Genomic DNA, 22674 nt, shown 5'->3' on the forward strand with positions numbered 1-22674 from the left:
GCAAAGCTTAACCTAATATGCTATGACTAAGTATATTTTTTTATCGATGTAAATCTCTTACCAAAACTATGCCACCAGACTGTCTGCCCATGATTCCATAGTTGACGTAACAACCATTTAAAATCTCAGCGTTTTTGACTTATTACGCGTTTGGTAGGCGGTGCTTACCCATACGCTTAAACCTGGTTTAAACACTATGCGGAGGTGAAGAAATTGGCCCTTAACCGCAGTAATATCGATACGTTGCATGTTTTACCCCTCATTTAAGTATTTAGGAGTTGATATTTTTTCGATTTGCGATGTTTGTTCTTAAATTATCCCAAATACAAGCGAAAGTGAAAGTGAAAGTGAACTATGAAAGCATTGACAGAGACGGCTTGCTTACTTTTGGTTATTACGCCAAGTAATCAAAAAATAACAATAATTGTGCACAATCCTTTATTTAATCCATCAAAAGTCTCGAGCGAAACGGTTGCCTTTTCAGCCCAGCTTGGTGCATTATTCACTATAAATCGTTTGTAAAAGCTGTACAATTATAAACAGCTGCTTCAAATGAAAATCGTATGCAGAAATTTAGCAACAAGTACTCCTAATATTAGGTAAAGTATCGCTATACTTATGAATGGTGATTTTCATAATAGTGTTATTGTTATCAGTTAGTCTAATGCCCAAAAATAGGTAACCCCATAGAAAAAACTACTTTATTGAGCAAAAAACTGATTCACAGCTTGCCTGCTTGAGTGGCTGCTAAAAAACAAGTCAAAATGATTTTTCACGCAAGTTTATGGCGTTTAGCAGTTGAAAAAGTGCAGGAATGTAGCGTATTGTAAGTAAGCTGTAATAAATATTTCTTTATTACAGCTATTACATCCCAATTACATCCCAAACTGGGACATTGCTGTCTCGCAGCTTAGCGTTCATTAAGTACTTCCACAGTGATTAACTACGAGGTGAGGTTTCTTTGCCGAGTTACTACTTTTGCATTAGCATGTCAAGCGGCTAACACGATGATATTTTTATGCCCGGCGAAGTCAAGACAATTTCAACCCGAAAATTTATTAGACCAGACCGGATATCGAACCCAGCCACCCGCCACATGGTCTTGCTTTATAGCTTCGCATCTTACCGCACGATCCCGATGTATTATCTCTGAGCTATTGATTGATTAGCATGATGAGCCAACGTTACATCCCCTTATCCTATATGAAAAGTTGGCTAATGGTTTTCGGTTTTCGTGCGCACACACACACCCAAAAGTTCGATTTTGGAGTGAAATGATAGCCTTTCGGTACAACTTTGGTGTACGAGAAAGGCTAAAAAAATGGGGAACCTCCAACACAACAAGCGAGTGTTAGCGAGCAATCAGTTTCCACCAGCAGGGAAGAAAGTGACGATGTTGGCTGGCCGAAGCATGGGACCGTTCAAACGTGCTATCCCGGGTGGGTGGCTGTTTGGCTGAGTTTTCCCACGCGATTCCGCCACCAACCCGTCACCGTTTTCAACGGGAGATTAAAGTTGTTTGTCTTTACAACCGTTGTTGCGTTGGCTCGGTGCAACTAGTGAGTTCCCTCTCCGGAGCAATCGGTGTGTATTACCGTCGCAGAGCTCGTGAACCACCTGTCGATTGCAATTAAAAGTGATTTCCATCAGATCCAGTTTCACGGAGGAAAATTGCCGCAAAGAAGAATAGGTAAGTGCTTTTCCTGTTATTATTCCGATCAATTGAATTCCTTATTTAAAAACGCTCTCCTAATTATGTATCTCCGACCGACAAGTAGGTATAATAATGTTTTTTTCTTGTTTCTTAGAATTGGGATTTAAATATAAGTACTGTGCTGAAATCAATCAAGCTGAGACTTTAATTCGAGTGTTACCTATATGATAAAAATAGAACCGTCATCACATGAACATTGGCTTAAAAGGGTACAACATTTTCGAGGAAACTGACAGGTAACATGAGCGCACACGAAAAGTGTCAATCTTAATCAAATCGATCATGATATGCGGTCTCGGAGAGGGTGTGGAATTGACAGTGATGTAATCGCAGATTTACGCTTATCACATATGCGGATGCCTACAAAAACCGACATACGGGGAAGCTGACCTATTTCATCGCTGCTGGCTGGGAAAAGTTTCGAAGGTTGTATTTACGAGCCGGGAGAACGGAGCGTTGTTCCTCAACTTCATCAGCTGATGCCCTTGACCATGTACAGTAGGCACAAGCGCAATCTCGTAGTTCGATGCAGCTGTAGATGATGGTGATGGTAATGCTGATGATGATGGTACACGGTATTAGAAGGACATCTAATGTCGCATATGTGGATTACAAGTGTCGCGCTTAGAATCATAGGGGCGTAACTGCATCGATCGATTTCTCTTAGTCAATGTTTTATTTTTATTAAAGGGGCAAGCTGCGGTAGTTGGTCGAAGATTTCATGGTTTGGTGTGATAAATGATGGTTGCTTGTTGCACCAGAATCAACAATCACGGTTGTAGCTATTGAAACAATTGAGTTATTAACAAAATATAAAATCGATCAATACAATTAGGTCCCTATGGTTCTTATCGCGATTACAATGTTTTCAACTTAAACTAATCTTATCCTATTTTATACTAAGGGTACAAGGAGTTAATCGTTGCAATAGAAGATTGCAACGATTTTTGTCTAAAATTGGAAATTATTTTGTTGGACATTTGTTGCAATGTCTCAATGTTAGAAATTCTATGAAGTTCATTGGTACTATACCACGGAGGCAACTTCAGAGTCATTTTCAGAATTTTATTTTGAATCCTCTGAAGTGCCTTCTTTCTGGTATTGCAGCAACTAGTCCATATTGGCACAGCATACAACATGGCAGGTCTAAAAATTTGTTTGTAAATCAAAAGTTTGTTCTTAAGACAAAGTTTTGATTTTCTGTTTATAAGTGGATATAGACACTTAATATATTTGTTACATTTGGCTTGAAGGCCTTCAATGTGATTTTTAAAAGTTAATTTTTGATCTAGGAGAATTGGAACCCCATTCATAGTGACCATATGTCTGCTAGAAGGTTTCAAATAAGAAGCTCTCGGCTTATGTGGGAAAATTATAAGCTGAGTTTTGGAAGCATTCGGGGAAATTTTCCATTTTTGCAAGTAAGTGGAGAAAATATCCAAACTTTTTTGCAATCTACTACAAATGACACGAAGGCTACGCCCTTTGGCTGAGAGACCTGTGTCATCTGCAAACAAAGATTTTTGACACCCTGGTGGTAAATCAAGTAAGTCAGAAGTAAAAATGTTATACAATATGGGCCCCAGAATGCTGCCTTGGGGGACACTAGCCTTTGCAGGTAATCTATCAGATTTGGAATTCTGATAGTTTACCTGCAGTGAGCGATCTGATAAAGAATTTTGGATCAGTTTAATGATGTACAATGATGGAAAATTAAAATTCATCAGTTTTACAATCAAAACTTCATGCCAAACACTGTCAAATGCTTTCTCTATATCAAGAAGAGCAACTCCAGTCGAATATCCTTCAGATTTGTTGAGCCGAATTAAGTTCGTAACTCTTAATAACTGATGAGTGGTTGAATGCCCATGGCGAAAACCAAATTGCTCATCAGCAAAAATTGCCATTGATATGAACCACCATTCTATTCAAAATAATCTTTTCAAACAGTTTGCTTATTGAAGAAAGCAAACTGATTGGGCGATAACTAGAAGCCTCAGCTGGATTTTTGTCCGGCTTCAAAATTGGAACAACTTTGGCGTTTTTCCATTTATCTGGGAAGTATGCCAATTGAAAACATTTGGTAAATAAATTAACCAAAAAGGATAAAGAGCTCTCAGGAAGTTTTTTGATAAGTATGTAGAAAATACCATCATCACCCGGGGCTTTCATATTTTTCAATTTTCTAGTAATAGATCTCTTCATCCAAATTAGTTCCCAACGAAGGGTCAAAAACATTATCTTGGTTGAGAATGTCTTCGAAGCTTCGTGTAACCTGATCCTCAATTGGACTAGTGAGACCTAGACTAATGAACGAAACGTTTAAGTTTGTAATATGCATCAGTATGGAAATCTAATAATTTTTCCCCTTTCTCAGCATTTATTATTAAGGTAAATCCAGGTGAGATGCCACACCTTTTTAAAAAATCGACATTTCTTCAAAACAATCCGCTAAATTGAAACTCTAATTATTGTTTGTAATAGTTTGGGGATCCAATCCAGATATTTAAAAATCTATATTTATAATCTATAAATCTATATAATCTATAATATGGTCGAAACTTAGGTTTGATAAAATTCAAGTTATATCTCAGCTCTGGTCAAATTTTCAGTAAATTGGCTTTCACGCAACCGAGATCTTGATCTTTTAAGTTGACCATTTTGTATGAAAAACGGCATGTGGGCTTTTTATTATGCAGGTCACTGTAACAATATCTCAGGCATTTTCTGCTGAATTCACTTTTTATACTTTTACTAGCTTTATGTACCCGGCCTTGCTCGGAGTTGCCAGTTTAATTCGCAGTTTTTTTCACCATCGGAATTGGAATAGGTCAAAAGGATAATTGTGTTTTCTTATTGATATTTCATCATTTGATTAAAAGAAGGTAGATTACATTTGAAAACATTGACTGATTTTGAAAATGGGATCAAACCCAAAATCGCTTTATTCCGGGCAAACGTCTATTTCTAAAGAAGGAAAAACATACACCGATGCCTTATTCCGGAAAAACGTCTATTTTTAAAGAAATGATCACATTTACCGTCCAGAAGGAAACACTTTAATCATTGCTTTTCTCTGGGCAAACCATGATTTCGATGAAGTGTTGAGTTGATCGATCCCTGTCATCTTCGCCTTCTTAAGAAAAAAGAATGTTTGTTCCAAATTTGGTTGAAATCGGGCAAAGGGGTACAGAAGTTATGCTGGAACATTGGATCATTGCATACCTTGCTTTTATTTATTAATCTTGAATCATTATCATATAATTATCATACCTTTTAAAATTTGGAATAAAGGTTACTCGATTATGGATCACTATGCAATTTGATCATTCATAATCATCAATCATTAATCATATCGATCGTTAATCATTAACCATACACATAGTGTGTCAACATTTAATCACGATCGGTAATCGTTAATCATAATCCAACGGTTTTTTTCATCTATTATTCATAATCGTTAATTATTGTCAAAAATGAATTTAATCATTAATCATTATCAGTCATCATTTTCAAAAAATTATAATTCATTAATCATAATCTTTAATCATAGAGTTGAATGATTTAATCATTTAATCTGCTTAGAATTGGTCCTGGGGGTCAGGAGTTACACTGAATTGCCCGTTTTCTAAAGACAACCGCTTTCCCTTTACCCTTCCTCTTTTCTCAACGGCCATTTCACCCCCTTTGTTATCTTCTCCTAGGGATAGAAAATGTGTGTACCAAATTTGGTTGAAATCGGTACAGGGGTTCAGAAGTTACACTAAATTGCCCGTTTTCTGAACAATACCTCCCTTCAGACCCCTACCCCCTTATCCAAATTTCCTCCCGTACGATCGGCTCCTCATAGTGAATATGTGTACAAAATTTGATTGAAATCGGTCCTGGGGTTGGGAGTTACACTGAGTTGCTCGTTTTCCAAAGACAACACCTCCCCTATACCCTCCCCTTTTTCCAATGACCATCCCATCCCCTTTGTTATCTTTTCCTTATGATGTTGAATGTGTGTACCAAATTTGGTTGAAATCGGTACAGGGGTTCATGATTTACTTTGAATTGCCTGTTTTCTGAACAATACCCCTCCCCCCAGACCCCTCCCCTCTTTCCCAAATCCCTCCCATATGATTACCTCCTCGTAGTGAATATGTGTACAAAATTTGGTTGAAATCGGTCCTGGGAGTTGAAAGTTACACAGAATTGTTCGTTTTCTGAACAAAACCCTCCCACCACCCCTCCCCTTTTCTACATGACCATCCCACCCTTTGTTAACTTCCTCTGAGGATAGAGAATGTCTGTACCAAATTTGGTTGAAATCGGTCCTGGGAGTTGAAAGTTACACAGAATTGTTCGTTTTCTGAACAAAACCCTCCCACCACCCCTCCCCTTTTCTACATGACCATCCCACCCCTTTGTTAACTTCCTCTGAGGATAGAGAATGTCTGTACCAAATTTGGTTGAAATCGGTCCTGGGAGTTGAAAGTTACACAGAATTGTTCGTTTTCTGAACAAAACCCCTCCCACCACCCCTCCCCTTTTCTACATGACCATCCCACCCCTTTGTTAACTTCCTCTGAGGATAGAGAATGTCTGTACCAAATTTGGTTGAAATCGGCCAAGTGGTTCAGAAGTAGTTAGCGAACATACATACATAGATTGGTTTTTATATATATAGATAGAAGATAGAAGAAGAAAGATAGAAGATAGAAGATAAAATAATCGTCAGCTCATGTTTTATCTGAAATTGAAAGTTCTCCCAGAATAAAATTTATAAAAAGTGACGAAAACTTTTTTATTTCCAACCATAGAAGCTTACTATCTTTAGCAAATGTGTGTTTTGTTATCTCAACATATTTAACAACTCTGAAGCAAATTACAAAAATGTATTTTTTTTCCTTTTCGGGTGTGCCACTGCGACCTGTTATTAGATCTATTGTAGCGTTACCCGTATTCTTAGTGTTTAAGTGCATGTCGAGTTACTTCATTACTATTGATAAGCAATGCAGTATCGGTTTCGATACAATTGTTGTTTTGTTTCGCAAGAGCACCATGACAAGGTCCCGCTATTTAGACCCTTCGCAGAGGCGCGCCCCTTATCAATAGGAAATCAATCCTTTCTTGAGAAAACAGAACAGTGATACTGTTTTTGGCCATGCATCGGAGCCCTAGCCACATCCTTGTCTTGCTTCTAGAATATCACAAGTAAAACAATAAAACCCGGGATTTAGCTCTGTCTACAAGACCATTTCAAGCAAGAGAATTTGTTCAGTAATAAGAACTTCCGTGTGTTCCTTTTACTACCATTGTTAACCAGTTCAAGAAAAGTTAGTACGTATTTAAACCCCTAACTCGATTTTTCCAGCAGTGAGTTCAGCCTAGGACCGGGTACCGAGGTTTTTTTTAACTAATTGGTTGAAAAGTTGTTTCCGCTGCATACAATCTAGCCTCAAACAAGAGGAATTCGAGTCTTTCAACTGTCTGCAAGGTAATATTAATTATGTTTTATTTCTGAGACTGCTGTTGGTAGCGGGGACTAAATACGATGAATCCTTAATTACCACAACTTATTGCCCTAGCTAGAAAAATGGATTAAGCTAGAGCTCCGTTTGGTAGATCTTACATCGCAACACACTACGTTAAAGTGATCTACGGTATTACAATGATGTATAAAATCATCTTAAAAATTTATATTTAAAAATTGTATTCTAGGTGTCTTCCGCAAACGCGATGCACATCTTAACATTTTGATCAGGTAGAGCTTCGCAAATTCTCTGCAAAGTTTTTCGTAAAAGAAATTTCTACAGCTTTAATGAAAACTCAAACATTGTATCTAATTTTTTGACGAAAGGGAAATCTTTAACTAACTTCTAGCAGAATGTTCTACAAAATTTCTTGTAATACCGAACTCCACACCTCTTCTAAAGAAACCATTTCACTATTTATGTTTTTGGCGAAAAGAAAATGTCCATCTCACTTCTAGGTGGATTAATCATCAAATTCATTACATCAGAAGATGCGTCTTTTAATGAGCATGAGCATAAGCATGATTGACCGCCCACGGTTGCTACTCCGTTATTGCCATGTCAGCAGTAATTACACAGAGAACCAACAGATGAAATTTGGGACTAACATCATCTTCAATGTGTAAGAACTAGTAACCCAAAATTCAAGCAATACCAGCGCCGGCCGTGTCCGAATACAGGTCAATTGAGGAATAGGTAGGAAATTGTTGACGTCATACTCGCTTTGATAGAAGCCGACGGGTCATCTGCACTTCCACGAGAAATCACTGGGATGTTGGATATATAGGGTAGGGAGTGTGGCAGGGTTCGTTTTGGTAAACGGTATGCCGTGTATAGCGTGTAGTTTGATTTAAAACAAAAACAATCAAACGAACGCTAATTATTTTCTGATTAACTTACTCACCCACACAAAGGAAAACTAAATTTCGAAGACAGGCCGATCCCTCTGCTTACTGTAAAATCACGACTGGACAAGAAACAAATTTTTACTTTCTGATTAATTTACTCGCCCCATAAAAGGAAAAAAGGGGGTATTTTTGGCCAAAATTATGAATCCTTCAAAATATTTTTTCTGTGGGTTCAATGGGGTATGGGACCAATTTTCGGCATAGTATCGATTTTTGTCATATTCTACAATACCAACGGAATTTGATCACTTTTTGGCTTGTAATAAGCCAGTTTAATGCTGGATAAAATATTAATATGACCTAAGGTTTTAACTGTATATTTGTGCCACAGACAAATGGACGCAACACCAATTTCCAACACCAATGATAAAAAAAATCACTATTAGGTGCTAGTGTTACTTCTACTACTATTAAACTAATAAAGGAGGGTAGATCAGATTCAATTAGTGTCATATTGTGACATCAACGAAATAGACTTTCATTTATTTGCTATTTCATTAAGATTTATTTCATAATTATAAAAAGGTATTGTGGCGAGGAGTTATTCAACACACTATTTATCCAACACGTTATGGTTAAATCCATAATTCGCTTCTATAATGTAGTAATATCAAAATTGTAAATTTTGAATTCCTTCCCTTTTCACTGTGTAAATGCTGTGTGAATGATTTTTTCTAGAATTAGGAGCAACGTTATTGAAAAAGAAGAAGTTTACCAAAACACCTGATAAATCCCCCTAGCGGTAATGTTGTCTTTATCGTGCATTACAAGAAAATGTATTTTGACCATAACTGTTGAGCCCATAGTCCGATCTACCCTATTTTTTATAGAAAACAATGGAACAATATTTTCTGACGAATGAAATTTGTTGCGAGTAAATCTGTTTAGAGTAAGTACCTAAAAAGAGTTAAGATCATTTTTGCTCACACACATACATACATTCATACGCACGTACACACTATGAGTGTTTGGGCTTTCTTTTCGACGCTTTTGGAGCGATCATATAGCTTCTACGTATACTTAGATGGGCAATTATTAAAATTAATGTATTTTACAAAAAGGTGAATTTGGGCAGAATTTGAGTCATGATGGTCCCCAAAGCTTAAGAGTTCAATAATGTAGTGCATGATGTTTTACTGCAGGGTATTGCGGGGTACCAAACTGTTTTGTTCGTTAAATATTGCGTAAAATATGCTTTTACAAAACTACTAAAAACTAAATTCTGGACTGAGCTATTATTACATAGATCTTTTTAAGAGCTTTGTAATAATATATACACACTTAAATTTTTTTACCGAACTCGGTTGAATTTTAACCGAGTTTTTATCTGCTGAACGCTCGGTTGTTCGCTCGGTTCAAAAAAGAACAACCGAGTGTTCGGTAAACTTATTTTAGCTTCACTTGTCAAATTTACCGAAAAAACTCGGTTCACCGGAAATATTTATAACCGACAATCGGTTGGGAAATTTTACCGAAAGCTGTCAAATAAAACCGATTGACCTGTAAAAATACTACGGAATTCGGTTGTTTAAAATTTTGTGATGCCCGCAGATAGTTTTTAAGTTTTTACCATAAATAAAACACTTCAAATACTTTATTTATTCAACTTCATGTCGTTATCAAATGGTAGCGTTTTCTGCTTGGTAATCAAAGAAGAAAAACTCGGATGAGTCGTCCAAAAAATATACCATACTCGGTTTACATATAATTTGCCTATAAGATGACAGAAAAAGAAATACTATATAGAATATTAGAATCAAATCGGTGAACACCTTACCTTACAACAGTCTACTCCAGTTTTACAAATTATGTCGAAGAAGAGTGACAAATTCATGCTATACAGCGCGAGCACAGTAATGGATGATGAAATGCAGTTTATCATGCTTTTTTATTTTTTTATTCCTTTATTTATTTGTTAGGCACTCTGTGTTACTTAACCGCTACTGTGCCGAGATCTACTGTGGTATTCTGCTGTACAGAATCCACACAGAATCTATTTTTAGATTGCCATTACCATTTTTGTTGTCGGTGCCAGTCCAGCTCGTCGTGAGTCCATTGTGTCCGTTTGTCCATGTCGTGTATCCATTGATCGTTGCATTGTTCGGTTGCCATTTATTCGGGTAACGTTGGAGGAATGCCTCCGAAAAGAACAATTTGTCAGTCGTCATCAGGCAGCCGTGACGGTAAGGCGCGCACCCCAAACGCCACCGTATGGGCTGCGAATCCGGCGACTGACTAGGGTTTGGTGGAGGGGCTGGGAATCGAACCCATGACCATTCGCTTGTAAGGCGAACGTGTAGCCAACTACGCTACGGGACCCCCCAGTTTATCATGCTTGATGTTCTACAGATCGTAAACATTAACATATTGTTAAGAAAACTATTTTGAGCAAGTGATTAACATGTTGCCGTAATGAAACGAATATTCGGTTCCGTGCGAGGCGCCGTGAATTAATTCACCAATTTTCTCGGTTCTAAACTACCGAGACAGTAAACAAGAATGGTTTACCGAATTTTTCGGTTCATTTTCAGGTCTTATCTGTCAAAATTCTGCTACGGCTACCGAACATTCGGTTTAATGCAAAAAATGTGACATAAAACGATGGTTTTAGCGAATTATTCGGTTCTTTCTTGTAAACCGATCGTGTTCGGTTCTAACAATGAACCGACTTCGGTACAAAAATCTAAGTGACGAAAATATGGCAATGCTGCCCGTTTTCCCAAAAAACGTAAAAATATCATTTCTAGGAGGGGCTAGTTTTAGCGCCCCACCCCTCCCTAAAAAATCTAAAACATAAAAACCGTCTTTATTATAAAAATATAGGTTGTGTATTCTTTACATTTTACTCGCCCAAATCGAAAATTGTCCTTTTGCTAGTTTTGGTCATTCCTTTATATGGCGCTGTCCTATTGTGCACCCGCGATGTCACGTCAACAAATCCTTGCTCATATCGTTGGGAGATGTGTGTACCGAGGAATCCCGCACCATTCGTCTCCATCTTTCCATCAGTTTCTACTTTAGCTGGAGCGTGGGAGGCAAATTGCAGTTGCAAATGCAAGAAATGTTTGACGGAGAAAAAGCTCCACGAACGAATTATGGCTGGGCCGGAGAAGACTTAAAGAAAGCGGCAGGCAAAACTGTCATTGCGGATAGAAGAGAGCTGAAAAGCGCGGAAATGCGATTTGTTACTTGCGTAAGAGAACGAAGAACAATAGGAAAGGAGTGTGCGCAGTCGACGCAGCAGTAAGAAGAATGCTGATAAAGTGCATGCCTAGATTGACTACTAACCAGCGACCCTGAGAAAACATCTCCACTAGGATCACGTTACAGAGAAGCGGTCCATCAACCTTCTACCAAAGCTGTGGAACCACTAACGAGCTGGGAACTTGCTTCATAGTGCTGGGCAAAATGCGCCAACGTATGATTGTGTGGCAGCCAATTAGCTCAAGGGCGTGCAAGTTCAGGATAAAAGGCCGTTTCTTCAACAACAGCATCATCAACGTGCACTGTCCAGGGGCAACCCGACAACCAGAAGGAAGCGTTCTCTCCACAGTTGGAGCAGACATACGATGGATGCCCACTGCGGGACGTCAAAATCGTCATCGCCTCCCTCGGAATGGTGGTCCGAATCACTTTTTCCCCCGCACGAATATTCACTAGGACACGTGAAGGGCAGCAGGGACTATGTCCAAGGGCTTGACGATCCCTTCCCAGGCCATCTGCGAGTTATGGGGCTTGCCTAGGATATGGTGGGGTTTATCAATGGGCCCTGGTAAATTCCTATAAAAAGCTGCAGGCCCAATAAGCCGCATGGAAAACCAATAATTACCAGCAATATAAGAGATAATATGACTCGATATAATCGGTAATTGACCGGCTGAAGAACAACAAAGCCCTTGGAGTTGACCAACTACCAGGAGAGCTATTTAAACACGGTTATGAGGCACTGCCTAAAGCGCTACACTGGGTCATTACCAAGATTTGGGAGGAGGAAGTTTTGCCGCAGGATTGGATGGAAGGTGTCGTCGTGTGTCCCATCTACAAAAAGGGCGATAAGCTGGATTGTAGCAACTACTGCGCAATCACATTGTTGAACGCCGCCGTCGTCGACTAGCACCAATTGCAAGGGAGTTCGTGACGCGAATACAACGTGCCCACACATCATCTATTCATCGACTTCAAAGCTGCATATGATACAATCGATCGGGACCAGCTACGGCAGCTAATGCACGAACACGGATTTCCGGATAAACTGACACGGTTGATCAAAGCGACGATGGATCGGGTGATGTGCGTAGTTAGAGTTTCAGGTGCATTCTCGAGTCCCTTCGAAACGCGCAGAGGGTTACGGCAAGGTGATGGTCTTTCGTGTCTGCTATTCAACATCGCTTTGGAAGGGGTAATACGAAGAGCAGGGATTAACACGAGTGGTACAATTTTCAGTAAGTCTGTCCAGATATTTGGCTTCGCCGATGACATAGATATTATGGCACGTAACTTTGAGAAGATGGAGGAAACCTACATCAGACTGAAGAGGGAAGCCAAGCGGATCGGACTAGTCATCAACACGTCGAAGACGAAGTGCATGATAGAATGAGGTTCAAGAAAAGACAATGTGAGCCACCCACCGCGAGTTTGCATCGGTGGTGATGAAATTGAGGTGGTAGAAGAATTTGTGTACTTGGGCTCATTGATGACTGCCGAAAATGATACCAGCAGAGAAATTCGGATACGCATATTGGCTGGACACGGCTGGTACTTAAGACTCCGCAAGACGCTCCGATCGAATAGAGTTCGCTGCCGTACCAAACTGATAATCTACAAAACGCTCATTAGACCGGTAATCCTCTACGGACACGACACCTGGACGATGCTCGTGGAGGACCAACGCGCACTAAAAGTTTTCGAAAGGAAAGTGCTGCGTACTGCAGATGGCGGACGGTACGTGGAGGAGGCGAATGAACCACGAGTTGAATCAGCTGCTGGGAGAACCATCCATCGTTCACACCGCCAAAATCGGACGACTGCGGTGGGCCGGGCACGTAACCAGAATGTCGGACAGTAACCCGGTGAAAATGGTTCTCGACAACGATCCGACGGGTACAAGAAGGCAAGGTGCGCAGCGGGCAAGGTGGACCGATCAGGTGGAAGATGACTTGCGGACCCTCCGTTGACTGCGTGGTTGGCGACGTCTAGCCATGGACCGAGCCGAATGGAGAAGACTCTTATATACCGCACAGGCCACTTCGGCCTTAGTCTGAATAAATAATAATAATACGTGGAGGTAAACTAACCAAGAAACGGAAAACCAAATCGACCACGTTCTAATCGACGGTAAATTTTTCTCTGACATAACGTACGTCCGCTCTGCGAATATTGAATCTGACCACTACTACCTCGGTGCAGTATGCCTGCATTCAAAATTTTACAGGGGGAGATTAGCCGGCTGAACAACAACAAAGCCCCTGGGGTTGCCAGGAGAGCTATTTAATGACGGTGGTGAGGAACTGGCTAGAGCACTAGCTGGGCAATTATTAAGATTTGGAAGGAGATTCTGCCGCAAGAGTGGATGGAAGGTGTCATGTGCCCCATCTACAAAAAAGACATTCAAAATTAGACGTTGATCTGTGAAAAAAACTCAAATAAATATGAGATTATTTGTCGTAGCAATATCTCCATTTACAAAACATATTGACAATTGGTATATTGTTGAAATCGGCTGCAATCGCTCAATAAAAACAATTGCTTCTATAGCCATTGAGCATACATTTGCTTGTATATATATATATATATCTAGCAGCTCATGCAACTCGTGGTTCATTCGCCTCCTCCACGTACCGTCCGCCATCTGCAGTACGCAGCACTTTCCTATATATATATATATATATATATATATATATTAACTGCTAATCCATGCGCTGAAGGATGCCTTTCGAACAGGCAACATGCTAGATGCAAATGAAATATCTCTAATTGCTTAAATCGTGGATGCGCTAAAAATTGTCTCTCGAGCGAGCAGCATATTAAACACGGAGACAGCTATCTTTTATTCTATCAGTTTTCATCCCGTTTGACAGAACATACTCGATGACCCAGTACACGGCTAGAGATGTCGCAAAAAGCCGATTAATCGATTAGTAACTAATCGATTACTCTCGATTCCTGTCAATTATTGAATCGATTAATCTTTGGGTAGCAATCGATACAAAATTAATCGATTACCCCAACGATGAATCGATTAATCAAAGTAATTGAGGGAAGATCCATTAATTACGTAACGCAAAAATTGGCAACTTTCGACCCCCCCTATGAAGCATCCATTTGCTTTGTGTGTGTGGATTGTCACACTTCGCGCAACCCTCCCCCCCTCTCTGAGCGTTACGTAATTTATAGATGCTCCCTGATTAATTTGCGACATCTTAGAGATGTCGTTAATTCCCGATTAATTGATTACTCTTGATTCTTGACGATAATTAAATCGATTAATCGTTGCGAAGTAATTGAACTTAAATTTATCGAATATCACAACGATGAATCGATTAATCGAAATAAATAGATTAATTTGCGACATCTCTATATATGAAGTCGAACGAAATACATAGTGCCGTAGTTTTCTCGAAACGAGAACAAAAACAAAGACGAGTTAGTCTTTGGCAAAAAAGTACGAATCGAGTGATTCGATTCGAGATACGCAATGCCACCCCTGGATTACGTGGATTACACCCTACTCGAGAAGTTTCACATTCTACGAGGACTGGACTATGCTGCCGTAATCTGAAAAAGTGACGTATGCGCCAAATTACAACCTACATGTTTACCATTTTTCTTTAATTCTTTAGCTCTTTAACTCGATGGATACTACTCGTTAACACCATTTTTGGAAAATGGTGTATACGTCACTTTGCCAGATTACGGCAGTATTTCGGGCCTTTGACGGTTCGCATTAAGTGGATGAATGCCAAACGGCTTCGTTATCAACGGAGTCCTGTAAACAAGAGTCCGAAAGTTTAACGCAGGGCGAGAAATGCCCCAGTAGATTTATTCGGACCAGCGGACTAATTTCCAGGGAGTTAGTGGTGAACTGGCCAAACAAATACGGTGTGTCAACCAATTTCGTGGCATATGGGAGAGGCTTGAACGCACCTTCCACCAATTGAAATGCTATCCAGGGTTTGCCGGACAACTTCCGGAAGCGTTGGATTAAGTAACGTACCCTAAATCCCTGGAATGTACACCCGATTCTGTTTTTACACGGATTTTTTTTACACGGCCGTGTAAAAAAAATCCCAAACAAAATGTTTTGCAAAGTTGCTCCATTTTGCATGATTTGTCGAGAAATCATAAAACTTTTTTTACACGGATTTTCAAATTTTGAACTGAAAACTTTTTTTACACGGAACGCATCCCCCGTGTAAAAAAAGAATCGGGTGTACCCTCAAATGATTTGGAGAGGTGCGAAATGTTCCAATCGGTGATCTATTGATTATAACTAGCGACAAGGAGCGAAACAGCTGGACGCGAAGAATGATACTTCGTGTATCGAACGAATATAGTGTTGCAACCGACGGGAAATAAATGAAGAAAATTAAGATTGTAAGTAACCTAAGATACAAACGAATTGGTGAATTTAATACAACCTATTTTGTAGCTGACGAGCTCGGTGGTCTAGTGGCTACCGCTTCTGCCTTATTTAAGCAGAAGGTCGTGGGTTCAATTCCAGGCTCTCGTCCATTTCCTACTTTGTATTTCTATCTTAGTTCTTTCTGTGTTTCACGTTCCACCAAAACGATCCCTACTGTTATAACCTTCCACACAATCCCAAAACCTCCCGTGGCACCTATGAGAGGTCGTAGAGTTCTCTGCATCTTTCTTAAGTAGGTGTCCAACTAACCATCCTTCCCCTTCCTCAGCATTCGCAAGGACGTGGCCAGGACAAAGCTCGACTATTGGAGAGTGCATTGCTTCCACCTAAGAGGAAGTGATTAGTTGCAAATCATTATCTGTGGTAACGGATGAAAGTGATGCTACTCTCTTACAATAGTCTTGGCTTGTACCACCTACGAATTAGTGTGAATTGCTAAATGCTTATGCTAATTAACACTACCTATTTTGTAGCTTACTCTATTATTTATTATTTATTCAGACTAAGGCCGAAGTGGCCTGTGCGGTATATAAGAGTCTTCTCCATTCGGCTCGGTCCATGGCTACACGTCGCCAACCACGCAGTCTACGGAGGGTCCGCAAGTCATCTTCCACCTGATCGATCCACCTTGCCCGCTGCGCACCTCGCCTTCTTGTGCCCGTCGGATCGTTGTCGAGAACCATTTTCACCGGGTTACTGTCCGACATTCTGGCTACGTGCCCGGCCCACCGCAGTCGTCCGATTTTGGCGGTGTGAACGATGGATGGTTCTCCCAGCAGCTGATGCAACTCGTGGTTCATTCGCCTCCTCCACGTACCGTCCGCCATCTGCACCCCACCATAGATGGTACGGAGCACTTTCCTTTCGAAAACTCCAAGTGCGCGTTGGTCCTCCACGAGCATCGTCCAGGTCTCGTGTCCGTAGAGGACTACTGATTTAATGAGCGTTTTGTAGATTGTCAGTTTGGTACGGCAGCGAACTCTATTCGATCGGAGCGTCTTGCGGAGTCCAAAGTACGTACGATTTCCAGCCACTATGCGTCTCCGAATTTCTCTGCTGGTGTCATTTTCGGCAGTCACCAGTGAGCCCAAGTACACAAATTCTTCTACCACCTCGAATTCGTCACCACCGATGCAAACTCGCGGTGGGTGGCTCACATTGTCGTCTCTTGAACCTTTTCCTATCATGTACTTTGTCTTCGACGTGTTGATGACTAGTCCGATCCGCTTAGCTTCCCTCTTCAGTCTGATGTAGGCTTCCTCCATCTTCTCAAAGTTACGTGCCATAATATCTATGTCTTCGGCGAAGCCAAATAGCTGGACGGACTTATTGAAAATTGTACCACTCGTGTTAATCCTTGCTCTTCGTACTACCCCTTCCAAAGCGATGTTGAATAGCAAACACGAAAGACCATCACCTTGCCGTAACCCTCTGCGCGTTTCGAAGGGACTCGAGAATGCCCCTGAAACTCGAACTACGCACATCACCCGATCCATCGTCGCTTTGATCAACCGTGTCAGTTTATCCGGAAAACCGTGTTCGTGCATTAGTTGCCATAGCTGGTCCCGATCGATTGTATCATATGCGGCTTTGAAGTCGATGAATTGATGATGTGTGGGCACGTTGTATTCGCGGCATTTCTGCAGTACTTGGCGAATGGCGAACACCTGGTCCGTGGTGGAGCGTTCACCCATAAAACCCGCCTGGTCAGCCCTGCCGTCCTGTTTAGTCACGCTTAGTCGACAACCAAGAAGCTTTCCCCTAAAGCAAAAATTTATTTTGGTCTATTTTAGCTCATTAAAACTCAGATTCGCCTATATGGGTCTCAGTATGATAGTTACTATCAACTGTGTGTACAAAATAGTGAACCAATCGGTTGTTATGCATCCGCGAATACGGCTTCGCACTGCCGGTGCCCCATGAATCGCAGTTGAGCGCTAATAGTTAGTATCAACTCCCCAAAGCTAACATGTTGTGCATCCGTGAGTACGGCTTCGCACTGTCGGCGCCCCCTGAGTCGCAGTTGAGCGCTGATAGTTACTATCAACTCCCCCAAAGCTAACATGTTGTGCATCCGCGAGTACGGCTTCGCACTGCCGGCGCCCCCATGAGTCGCAGTTGAGCGCTGATAGTTACTATCAACTCCCCCAAAGCTGACATGTTGTGCATCCGCGAGTACGGCTTCGCACTGCCGGCGCCCCCATGAGTCGCAGTTGAGCGCTGATAGTTACTATCAACTCCCCCAAAGCTAAAATGTTGTGCTTTCGCGAGTACGGCTTCGCACTGCCGGCGCCCCCATGAGTCGCAGTTGAGCGCTGATAGTTACTATCAACTCCCCCAAAGCTAACATGTTGTGCATCCGCGAGTACGGCTTCGCACTGCCGGCGCCCCCATGAGTCGCAGTTGAGCGCTGATAGTTACTATCAACTCCCCCAAAGCTGACATGTTGTGCAGCCGCGAGTACGGCTTCGCACTGCCGGCGCCCCATGAGTCGCAGTTGAGCGCTAATAGTTAGTATCAACTCCCCAAAGCTAACATGTTGTGCATCCGCGAGTACGGCTTCGCACTGCCGGCGCCCCCATGAGTCGCAGTTGAGCGCTGATAGTTACTATCAACTCCCCAAAGCTGACATGTTGTGCATCCGCGAGTACGGCTTCGCACTGCCGGCGCCCCCATGAGTCGCAGTTGAGCGCTAATAGTTAGTATCAACTCCCCAAAGCTAACATGTTGTGCATCCGCGAGTACGGCTTCGCACTGCCGGCGCCCCATGAGTCGCAGTTGAGCGCTGATAGTTACTATAAACTCCCCAAAGCTGACATGTTGTGCATCCGCGAGTACGGCTTCGCACTGCCGACGCCCCCATGAGTCGCAGTTGAGCCCTGATAGTTACTATCAACTCCCCAAAGCTAAAATGTTGTGCTTTCGCGAGTACGGCTTCGCACTGCCGGCGCCCCCATGAATCGCAGTTGAGCGCTAATAGTTAGTATCAACTCCCCAAAGCTAACATGTTGTGCATCCGCGAGTACGGCTTCGCACTGCCGGCGCCCCCATGAGTCGCAGTTGAGCGCTGATAGGTACTAAAAAGCCCCCCGAAGCGAAAGTGTGGAGCTTCCGCGAGTACGGCTTCGCACTGCCGGCGCCCCCATGAGTCGCAGTTGAGCGCTGATAGTTACATGTTGTGCATCCGCGAGTACGGCTTCGCACTGCCGGCGCCCCCATGAGTCGCAGTTGAGCGCTGATAGTTACTATCAACTCCCCCAAAGCTAAAATGTTGTGATCTCGCGAGTACGGCTTCGCACTGCCGGCGCCCCCATGAGTCGCAGTTGAGCGCTGATAGTTACTATCAACTACTATCAGCTAACATGTTGTGCATCCGCGAGTACGGCTTCGCACTGCCGGCGCCCCCATGAGTCGCAGTTGAGCGCTGATAGTTACTATCAACTCCCCAAAGCTGACATGTTGTGCATCCGCGAGTACGGCTTCGCACTGCCGGCGCCCCCATGAGTCGCAGTTGAGCGCCAATAGTTAGTATCAACTCCCCAAAGCTAACATGTTGTGCATCCGCGAGTACGGCTTCGCACTGCCGGCGCCCCCATGAGTCGCAGTTGAGCGCTGATAGTTACTATCAACTCCCCCAAAGCTGACATGTTGTGCATCCGCGAGTACGGCTTCGCACTGCCGGCGCCCCCATGAGTCGCAGTTGAGCGCTAATAGTTAGTATCAACTCCCCCAAAGCTAACATGTTGTGCATCCGCGAGTACGGCTTCGCACTGCCGGCGCCCCCATGAGTCGCAGTTGAGCGCTGATAGTTACTATCAACTCCCCCAAAGCTGACATGTTGTGCATCCGCGAGTACGGCTTCGCACTGCCGGCGCCCCCATGAGTCGCAGTTGAGCGCTGATAGTTACTATCAACTCCCCCAAAGCTAAAATGTTGTGCTTTCGCGAGTACGGCTTCGCACTGCCGGCGCCCCCATGAGTCGCAGTTGAGCGCTGATAGTTACTATCAACTCCCCCAAAGCTGACATGTTGTGCATCCGCGAGTACGGCTTCGCACTGCCGGCGCCCCCATGAGTCGCAGTTGAGCGCTGATAGTTAGTATCAACTCCCCCAAAGCTAACATGTTGTGCATCCGCGAGTACGGCTTCGCACTGCCGGCGCCCCCATGAGTCGCAGTTGAGCGCTGATAGTTACTATCAACTCCCCCAAAGCTGACATGTTGTGCATCCGCGAGTACGGCTTCGCACTGCCGGCGCCCCCATGAGTCGCAGTTGAGCGCTAATAGTTAGTATCAACTCCCCAAAGCTAACATGTTGTGCATCCGCGAGTACGGCTTCGCACTGCCGGCGCCCCCATGAGTCGCAGTTGAGCGCTGATAGTTACTATCAACTCCCCAAAGCTGACATGTTGTGCATCCTCGAGTACGGCTTCGCACTGCCGGCGTCCCCATGAGTCGCAGTTGAGCGCTAATAGTTAGTATCAACTCCCCAAAGCTAACATGTTGTGCATCCGCGAGTACGGCTTCGCACTGCCGGCGCCCCCATGAATTCCGGTTAAGCGCTGGTAGTTACTCTCAACTCTCCCAAAGCTGACATGTTGTGCTTCCGCGAGTACGGCCTCGCACTGCCGGCGCCCCCAGGAGTCGCAGTTGAGCGCTAATAGTTAGTATCAACTCCCCAAAGCTAACATGTTGTGAATCCGCGAGTACGGCTTCGCACTGCCGGCGCCCGTATGGGTCTTGATTCTGCATTGAAAGTATTCTATTGTTCACCTAAAATCGCATTCCAGCATCCCCTGAAAACATATTTTATTTTGGGATACTTGGGTCATTACAGCCCTGCCGTCCTGTTTAGTCACGCTTAGTCGACAACCAAGAAGCTTACCCTAAAGCAAAAATTTATTTTGGTCTATTTTAGCTCATTAAAACTTAGATTCGCCTATATGGGTCTCAGTATGATAGTTACTATCAACTGTGTGTACAAAAAATAGTAAACCAATCGGTTTACATGTTGTGCATCCGCGAGTACGGCTTCGCACTGCCGGCGCCCCCATGAATCGCAGTTGAGCGCTAATAGTTAGTATCAACTCCCCCAAAGCTAACATGTTGTGCATCCGCGAGTACGGCTTCGCACTGCCGGCGCCCCCATGAGTCGCAGTAGAGCGCTGATAGTTACTATCAACTCCCCAAAGCTGACATGTTGTGCATCCGCGAGTACGGCTTCGCACTGCCGGCGCCCCATGAGTCGCAGTTGAGCGCTGATAGTTACTATCAACTCCCCAAAGCTAAAATGTTGTGCTTTCCCGAGTTCGGCTTCGCACTGCCGGCGCCCCCATGAGTCGCAGTTGAGCGCTGATAGTTACTATCAACTCCCCCAAAGCTAACATGTTGTGCATCCGCGAGTACGGCTTCGCACTGCCGGCGCCCCCATGGGTCTCGGTTGAGCGCTGAAAGTAAGTATCACCTCCCCAAAGCTAACATGTTGTGCATCCGCGAGTACGGCTTCGCACTGCCGGCGCCCGTATGGGTCTTGATTCTGCATTGAAAGTATTCTATTGTTCACCTAAAATCGCATTCCAGCATCCCCTGAAAACATATTTTATTTTGGGATACTTGGGTCATTACAGCCCTGCCGTCCTGTTTAGTCACGCTTAGTCGACAACCAAGAAGCTTTCCCCTAAAGCAAAAATTTATTTTGGTCTATTTATTTAGTATGCTAGTTACTATCAACTGTGAGTACAAAAAATAATGAGCCAATCGGTTTTAACATATTGAGCATCCGCGAGTACGGCTTCGCACTGCCGGCGCCCACATGAATCGCAGTTGAGCGCTGATAGCTACTATCAACTCCCCCAAAGGCAACATGTTGTGCATCCGCGAGTACGGCTTCGCACTGCCGGCGCCCCCATGAGTCGCAGTTGAGCGCTGATAGTTACTATCAACTCCCCCAAAGCTGACATGTTGTGCATCCGCGAGTACGGCTTCGCACTGCCGGCGCCCCCATGAGTCGCAGTTGAGCGCTGATAGTTACTATCAACTCCCCCAAAGCTAAAATGTTGTGCTTTCGCGAGTACGGCTTCGCACTGCCGGCGCCCCCATGAGTCGCAGTTGAGCGCTGATAGTTACTATCAACTCCCCCAAAGCTGACATGTTGTGCATCCGCGAGTACGGCTTCGCACTGCCGGCGCCCCCATGAGTCGCAGTTGAGCGCTAATAGTTAGTATCAACTCCCCCAAAGCTAACATGTTGTGCATCCGCGAGTACGGCTTCGCACTGCCGGCGCCCGCATGGGTCTTGATTCTGCATTGAAAGTATTCTATTGTTCACCTAAAATCGCATTCCAGCATCCCCTGAAAACATATTTTATTTTGGGATACTTGGGTCATTACAGCCCTGCCGTCCTGTTTAGTCACGCTTAGTCGACAACCAAGAAGCTTTCCCCTAAAGCAAAAATTTATTTTGGTCTATTTTAGCTCATTAAAACTCAGATTCGCCTATATGGGTCTCAGTATGATAGTTACTATCAACTGTGTGTACAAAAAATAGTAAACCAATCGGTTTACATGTTGTGCATCCGCGAGTACGGCTTCGCACTGCCGGCGCCCCCATGAATCGCAGTTGAGCGCTAATAGTTACTATCAACTCCCCCAAAGCTAACATGTTGTGCATCCGCGAGTACGGCTTCGCACTGCCGGCGCCCCCATGAGTCGCAGTTGAGCGCTGATAGTTACTATCAACTCCCCCAAGGCTGACATGTTGTGCATCCGCGAGTACGGCTTCGCACTGCCGGCGCCCCCATGAGTCGCAGTTGAGCGCTGATAGTTACTATCAACTCCCCCAAAGCTAAAATGTTGTGCTTTCGCGAGTACGGCTTCGCACTGCCGGCGCCCCCAT

The 22674-nt window shown here is 43.4% G+C and overlaps 1 protein-coding gene across 6 annotated transcripts in view; it reads left to right on the plus strand.

Annotated features, from left to right (window-relative positions):
- Positions 1-22674, plus strand: part of LOC134224273 (ras-specific guanine nucleotide-releasing factor 2-like) — a 509452-nt gene that overhangs the window by 15789 nt on the left and 470989 nt on the right. For 4 of the 6 annotated variants that reach the window (XM_062703605.1, XM_062703604.1, XM_062703610.1 and 1 more), the window contains exon 3: positions 1561-1690. The exons of the other annotated variants lie outside the window; for them this stretch is intronic. The gene's annotated coding sequence lies outside the window, so the exon portion shown is untranslated. The remainder of the gene's footprint in view (positions 1-1560; positions 1691-22674) is intronic. 6 annotated transcript variants of the gene reach the window in all.

The sequence above is a fragment of the Armigeres subalbatus genome, chromosome 3 (assembly GCF_024139115.2).
Source record: "Armigeres subalbatus isolate Guangzhou_Male chromosome 3, GZ_Asu_2, whole genome shotgun sequence".
In the NCBI taxonomy this organism is placed as follows: domain Eukaryota; kingdom Metazoa; phylum Arthropoda; class Insecta; order Diptera; family Culicidae; genus Armigeres; species Armigeres subalbatus.